Source organism: Acanthisitta chloris, unplaced genomic scaffold (assembly GCF_000695815.1).
Source record: "Acanthisitta chloris isolate BGI_N310 unplaced genomic scaffold, ASM69581v1 scaffold28047, whole genome shotgun sequence".
In the NCBI taxonomy this organism is placed as follows: domain Eukaryota; kingdom Metazoa; phylum Chordata; class Aves; order Passeriformes; family Acanthisittidae; genus Acanthisitta; species Acanthisitta chloris.
The window spans coordinates 34,813-42,348 of record NW_008685127.1 but is presented as its reverse complement, the minus strand read 5'-3'; positions in this window follow the sequence as shown (position 1 = coordinate 42,348).

Here is a 7,536-nt window from a genome sequence, read left to right as displayed (position 1 = left end):
TTCACCCTACCTGGGGGTTTTCAAGCTGAGACTGGATGTGGCACCTAGTGCCGTGGACTAGTAACCACGGTAGGGTTGGACTTGATCTTGGAGGTCTTTTCCAACCTGGTTGATTCTATGATGTACAGCAGGGCTGGCCCTGGGGCTGTGGGCACAACTTTGTACAGTGAAACACATTCCCCCTGTCCATTGGAGGAGGTAAAATTAACATGAGCAACTGGATGAATAAAGTGTTTCCCAGCCCTGAACAGCAACCTGTGCTGTCACACAGCATAATTCCATAAGGAAGATCACAGGGTAGGTGTGTCCCAAGCAACTCTCAAGACTTGCAGTTTGCTGGCAGATATGGTACAGTTTAAAATACCCAAATGCAGCTGTGGGGTGAACTTCTGTTACCAAACCAGCTAAAACACTCAGTCTGGAGCCTGTTCTGCTCATTTATTGATACAGCCCCAAAGTTGCACAGCTGCTTTTTACTGGAAACTTCTCCCTCCCACCTCCTTTTCTCTTCCAGGTGTTTGTAATTGCCTTCTCCTTTCTTTTCCTTCCCTGCTTCCTTGAGGGTTTTTCCCTTGTTAAGGAAGTTTTTCAGCTTTGATGTCCTTGGGGTTTGTTACCAAGACATCAAAGTCTCTTATGGAGTTGGATGTTTTAGTCTTCCACGAGGTTGGCAGTGATGCACTCTGAAAATTTAGCAACCCTTGATATACTAAAGGAAATCACAGCTTTTGGCCAAAATTGAATCTTTTTGTGTTTGCATAGAGAGCTCTTTATTTTCGGTGTCATTCTCCTGCTTCAATGCTCAAAGTGTACAGAAAGCTCCTGATGCTCAGGAGTCACCCGAGGGCTCCAGAATCTTTGCAAGAAAATGTTACTAAGAGTCTGTGGGTTTCTGTCTGTATGTTGCATTTGCTGTCCCCTCCATGGCACCTTCACTGCATGGCTCCTGTCCTTAGGCCAAGAGTTTCTTTTCCCTGAGTGATCTGAAACTGTCAAACTTCTTCTGAGTTCCTTGTCTAGTTTGTGGGTGGCACTGGCAGAGCTGAAGTTTTGCTCTTCTGCTCCAGAAATATATTACTGTTCTTGCTAACTCAGTATATGACTGTGTATGTGAAGGAGCTTTTGCATTCAAAAAAGAAAAAATGTGTGTGGATATCTGTATATGTTAAGAATTCTTGGAAGAGTCTGGAAATGGAATTGGAAAAGGATTTGGGTTGTGGTGTGGAGCTTATCTGTGGCAGTGGAGCCAACATTTCCATGGAGAGCTGTGAGGATCCTCTGATGCTGAACATGAACTGCTGCTGCTGTGCAGTGCCAGGTGTGCTCACTGTCTTGATGCTGAATGTACAATCTCCAGGCCTGCACAGCCAGTTTCAGGGAAGGGGAGCTGTGAAAAACGGGATATTGTGCTCGGCACAACTCCGCGGACGCCTGGAGTGAGCCAACGGCACCTCGAGGTACACAGCAGCTCCACAAAGTCTGCAAGTGGCTGTGGCTCCAGTGGTACCTTGAGCTGGATCAGGAGGAGCTCTCAGCTCCCTGCAGGTCTCCTGGACTGTCTCACCCAGGTCCTGGTGTCTCTTGGAAGGCAGAAACACGCCCGTGAAACCTTAACGTCCGCGGGAGCAGCTCGACGTGTGTCCTCTCACATCCCCCTCCTTCCCAGGGGTCTCTTCCACTCACACACGTGTGCTCTTGGAATTTGGGAGAGGCAGCTCCAACACTCATCCACATTGTAGCTTTCCTGAGGGAGGATGGACTAACGTGCCCATGTTCTAGTGGGGTCTAGGTGTCTTCCTCCTCCAGTGGATACACCAATCGCTCAGGTTAACTGTTGCTTGCTGCAAGTTGCCAGACTCCATCCTCCAGTGGCCAGGCCAGTCCAGCCTCGGACAGACAGTCCAGCTGACCATTACATGACCACTTTAACCCCTCGTGCTCCCTCTGTTTCCTTCTCTCTAATGAAGATGCTTCATTAGACATGAAAAAAAATGACACTTTTTGTCCCATGTGTGCCCCCAGTGTTTGTTTTTTACTGTCAGATGCATTGGAAAAGAGTTGCTTGTAAATTTTCTCTGATGAAAAAAACGTGGTCCCAGTGCAGTCATGATTTCAGGGTTATTCAAATGTTAGCAAACACAATAAGCTGGAAGGTTGCTTTGCTTTCAATAAAGGTGGTTGGTAGTAAAGGTGCTTTGCCTTGACCCAGCTGAGAGGCTGCTGACTCCTTTGTGTGTCCCTCCTCTGTCCTGAGTGAACACTTTATGGTTCAGGGAATGAACTTGATGGAATTCAAAACTCTGGCAGATTCCTCTATAATTTGTCTGTTGTTCTATCTCCTTTGCCCACTTCTTAATTTATGCTGAAAACCTGTTTTCAAGCAGGCTGCAGACCTGTGTCCTGATGGTGATGGAAAGCAGCAGATTCCATTTTTGCACTAGGTCACCTTGTTTTGGCTGCAATATTGAGGGTTTGTCATGATGTTTTTCTGTCTGTACTCAATAGGAGCAGAAAATACTCACATTTTTTTCATTATCTTCTCTGATTTCGACTGGGACCCAATTTTTCTGCCTTTTCCTGTCACTTGTCTGTCTCCTTCCCAATCTTTTCCCTCCCTACAGATGACAGGAAACTTCTGATAAAGGCAAGGGAAGACAATTACTCTGCAGGTAAAGATTTGCAGCTTCAGCCTGTGTGAAGTCTGTAAGTTGCCTAATTAGAGCTATAAACCCAGTGGGAGTTGGAGCAGAAGCATAAAATACCTGAAAGACATAGGAGGGGACAGATGTTAGTCCCCACAGCTAAGCAGCTCTTGCCTCTCTTTTCTGGGATCATCACAAATTCAGAAGGAATATTTTGCAGGAAAAGTGGCAATAGCAAATAGTCCTGATTACCCTGTGATGCTTTTATAGCTGAGTAGTTTCCAAAACCCACCAGGATGGGGAGAATTGCACTTCCCCAGTCTGTCTCAGCATCCAAGGTGGGATGCAGCTACGTGAGGAGGGCACAGAGCTAGAAGGAAGAGTACAATGATCTGATTTGTGGGGGAGTCTCATGCCTGAGCTAGCTGAAAATGGCTTGAACTAAGAAAAACAAAACAACAAACCCATCAAATGGGTTTCCCTGGTGGCTCTGGCTCAGTGATTAATTTCCTAATGGGAATGAGCAGAGCTGCAGTGAAAAACTGGGAAGACCCAGCATAGGGTGGAGATTGCTGCTGTTCTGGAGGTGCTGCCAGACTCTGCCTGGCTCCTTTGGTGCCAGTCTGCCCTGTGAGGCTCAGCTAGGCACTGCCCTCCCACGGTTGGAGGCACAGCTCTGTGTCAGGGGCACAAACCTCACTTTTCCTCTCCTGGGACAAGGAGCCCCATTCTGGGAAGGCATGACCATGAGCTTACAGGGCTTTTCCTGAAGGTTGCCTGGATCCTCAGCTCTAGAAAGATGCAGAGCATGAACTCAGGTGTTTACAGACTAGTTGAGGTTCTTCACTGGAGCCTTTTGATTTTGAATAGCCTTTGTCAAGCTTCTCCCTGTGCTTTGAGCTGTCAATTAGAAGGCAAAGGACTGTAAATCCTCTTTGCAAATGCTTCGAGTCCTGCAGCATGTGGATCCCTGAGCTCCTGCAATCTGCTCTGTCCAGAGAAGAAATCTGCCTGGCACAGGGTGGGCTGGTGGTCACAGTGTTGGTGGTCACAGGGGCTGGTGGTCACAGAAGTTGGTGGTCACAGGGGTTGATGGTCACAGGGGTTGGTGGTCTCAGGGGATGTTGGTCACAGGGTTGGTGGTCACAGTGTTGATGGTCACAGGGTTGGTGGTCACAGGGATTGGTGGTCGCAGAGGCTGTTGGTCACAGGGATTGGTGCTCTCAGGGGTTGATGGTCACAGGGTTAGTGGTCACGGGGGCTGTTGGTCACAGTGTCAGTGATCTCAGGGTTGGTGTTCACAGGGGCTGTTGGTCACAGGGTTGGTGGTCATAGGGTTGGTGGTCACAGGGGTTGGTGCTCTCAGGGGTTGATGGTCACAGGGTTGGTATTCACAGGGGTTGTTGGTCACAGTGTCGGTGGTCTCAGGGTTGGTGTTCACAGGGGTTGGTGGTCACAGGGGTGGTGGTCACAGGGGTTGGTGCTCTCAGGGGTTGATGGTCACAGGGTTGGTATTCACAGGGGTTGTTGGTCACAGTGTCGGTGGTCTCAGGGTTGGTGTTCACAGGGGTTGGTGGTCACAGGGTTGGTGGTCACAGGGGTTGGTGCTCTCAGGGGTTGGTGGTCAGGTCACAGTGTTGATGGTCACAGTGTTTGTGCTCTCAGGGGTTGATGGTCACAGTGTTGATGGTCACAGTGTTTGTGCTCTCAGGGGTTGATGGTCACAGTGTTGATGGTCACAGTGTTTGTGCTCTCAGGGGTTGATGGTCACAGTGTTGATGGTCACAGTGTTTGTGCTCTCAGGGGTTGATGGTCACAGTGTTGATGGTCACAGTGTTTGTGCTCTCAGGGGTTGATGGTCACAGTGTTGATGGTCACAGTGTTTGTGCTCTCAGGGGTTGGTGGTCACTGGCCCAGGCTCTCCCCGCGCCGCTGCAGTTCCCCGCGTGTCCACGCGGCGGTGCCAAGGAGCCGCTCCGAGCTCCTTCCTGCAGTTCCTTGCTGGAAGCAATTCCCGGGGGAGTTTGTGTCCCGCTGGAGTTTGTTTGTGTCCTGCTGGAGTTTGTGTCCCGCTGGAGTTAGTTTGTGTCCTGCTGGAGTTTGTGTCCCGCTGGAGTTAGTTTGTGTCCCGCTGGAGTTAGTTTGTGTCCCGCTGGAGTTAGTTTGTGTCCCGCTGGAGTTAGTTTGTGTCCCGCTGGAGTTAGTTTGTGTCCCGCTGGAGTTAGTTTGTGTCCCGCTGGAGTTTGTGTCCCGGGCCGGTGCTGGAGCGTTCCTGGCTGCTGGACGCTGCCCTGCCGCGAGCAGAGAGTGCCGCGAGCTGGGACAGTGTCCTGAGCGTGACCTCAATCATGGTTGGGAAAGCCCTTTGAGATCATCGAACCCAACTGTTCCCTCGGCACTGCTAAGCTGACCATTAAACCATCTTTTAAATCACCACCACCAAGTGCCACATCTACACATCCTTTAAACCCTCCAGCAGTGCTGACTCCACCACTGCCCTGGGCATGCTCTTCCAGTGACCAACAGCCCTTGCAGTGAAGAGGTTTTTCCCTGATATCCCACCTAAACCTCCCACTTGTGCAACTTGCTGCTGCTTCCTCGTGTCCTATCACTTGTTACCTGGGAGAACAGACCGACCCCCACCTGGCTCCAAGCTCCTTTCCTGCATTTCTCAGGCTGAAAGCCAGGAAGGTGCTGCCCTTACAGCATCCCTGAGGATGTTCCCACTGCCCTCCCCAGCACGGGGAACTTGGTGACCTTCCAGCTCTTTTCCAGCCCAAACAGTTCCACGATTCTGTGAATCCCAGTCCCACTGGGAGAGCCCTAATGGGGCTCATGTGATTGGAGGGTGCAGGTTTGCTCTTTCCAGAGCACTTAGCACAGCAGCTCGTTTCCCTGGTGCCTAAAGACAAATACCCTTAATTATACCCTCAACGAGTAAGTGCCACAGTTGGGTTTAAAATGTTTTGCTTTCTCGTTGGGTGTCCTTGGTGTAAGTGTTGGTGCCACAGCTGCACATCAATCAGGACCTGAGCAAACGTGCAGCTCTCACAGGCAGCAGCTTCAGCCCCTGATTGTTTGTGCACACAAATTAAGCAGGAGCATCTCACAGCAGTTTGATGGGATGTGCTACCTGATGTGGAACAGAACAGGGGGGACCACACAGGGCTCTTCTCCAGGGGTGACACGGGTGAGCGTGGGGACAGGGTTGGCATCTGTGCTGGAGGTGAGTCTGGAGTGAAATGGCTCAGCTGGGGGAAGGGGGAGGCAGAGGGAAGGGAGTTGCAATGGAAAGATGTTCCAGATCTTTCTGGTGTTTTGAGAGTGGAAAGAGCAGCCCTTGGTTCTGCAAGTCCACCGAGGTGTTTCTCGTGAGGAAACAGCACCAGAGATCTCAGCAGCAGCCAGGGCAGCACTGGGGAGCAGTGTGTGTGTCCTGGCATAACCCTCACTGCTCCGGAGGGAGTGGAATTTCCAGGGCAGCTCTGTGCAGGGAGAGCAAGTGACCCATGGTCACCCCACAGGGGCAGGGACCCATGTCCTTGTCCCACTCTCAAACCCTGCAGAACATCTCCCTTTCCTGGTACCATTTTCTACACATGGACATCAAGAGCTCACCTATGGAAAACCAACTCCAACTTAAACCACAGCTAATCACCTGAGAGGACCAGATAATGAAACCCCTCCAGTCCCAGAGATGGGATTAGGATAGCAAACTCTGCTGCCTGGGATGCCATCCCAGGGACAGAGGTGTTGTGTCTGTGCATGGCTCACTGGGGCCTGAGGCTTTTCCCTGGATCCTCTGTCCATTGCAGCAGCCTCCAGCACAGTCAGTGGAGACAGCAGCCCTCAGCCCCCAGTCACCCTCCCCTCTACTGGATCTCCTGTGTGCTGGAGGCTTTGAGCAGCTGCTCTGGAGGCCAAAGCCTCTTCATCTGCTGCTCCCCTGACCTGTGTGTACAACCTCTGCATATACAGCTCTGTCCATCACATTCCCTCCCCTGGACTAGGCTGCAGCTGTGCTCTGCTCATTACCTGTGATCAGTGTCTGGGAAAGAAAAGCCATTTCACCTGTTGCCACTTGTTGAAAGAAAATATATCTGCAGGTGTTTGGTCCTTCACCACAACAAACTGCTCAGACACACACAGGGACCAGCCAGCTCAGCCCCCAGTGGAGCTTTCCCACCTCCGTGTGACTCAGCCACCCTCACCCAAATTTTCCTGCTAAAGAGGGAAGATAGTGGCTCAGGGGGCTCTGCCAGCCTGAGCCTGGGGAAGCTGCTGGGACCCCCCAGGATATCAGGAGCTGTTTCTAGTGCATATTACAGACCAGCACAGGCAGGGGCTGCAGCCAGCCTTGCTCATCCCATCTTCCTCATTTTACACTGCAAAGAGGTTTTTCTTCTGGTTTTAGCAGAATACTGTAAATCAAAAGGCTTAGTGCTCCTGATTCTGCATAACCCAAACCAACCTAAAAAAAACCCTCTCTGGAAGGTGTGGGACTGGTTGGTTAAGGAGTCAGTGAGGTCAGTGAGGCAGGACCCACTGCACCAGCTGGGGCTGCCTCCTCATGGCCAGGGCTGAGTGTGGGGGGTGGTGGCAGGGACAGTCCTGTCCCTGTCTGGCCAGGGCAGGTGTCCTGGCTGGTGGGCACTGCCATGGCACAGCATCACCTGTGGCTGCATCCATCACTCCCCTCCCCACTGTGTGCAGGGTGCCACCACCTCGGGTCAGCTGCCCAGAGTGAACTGTCTTCATACCTCATTCCCAGCAGCAGGAGCCCTGTTTTCCCTGGGAAGGGCCTTGCCCTGAGCAGCTCTGAGTGTCCCCAAGGTGCTGGGCAAGGGGCAGCCACACACTGCAGAGCGTCACAGTGGCAGCATCAGGTATGTGG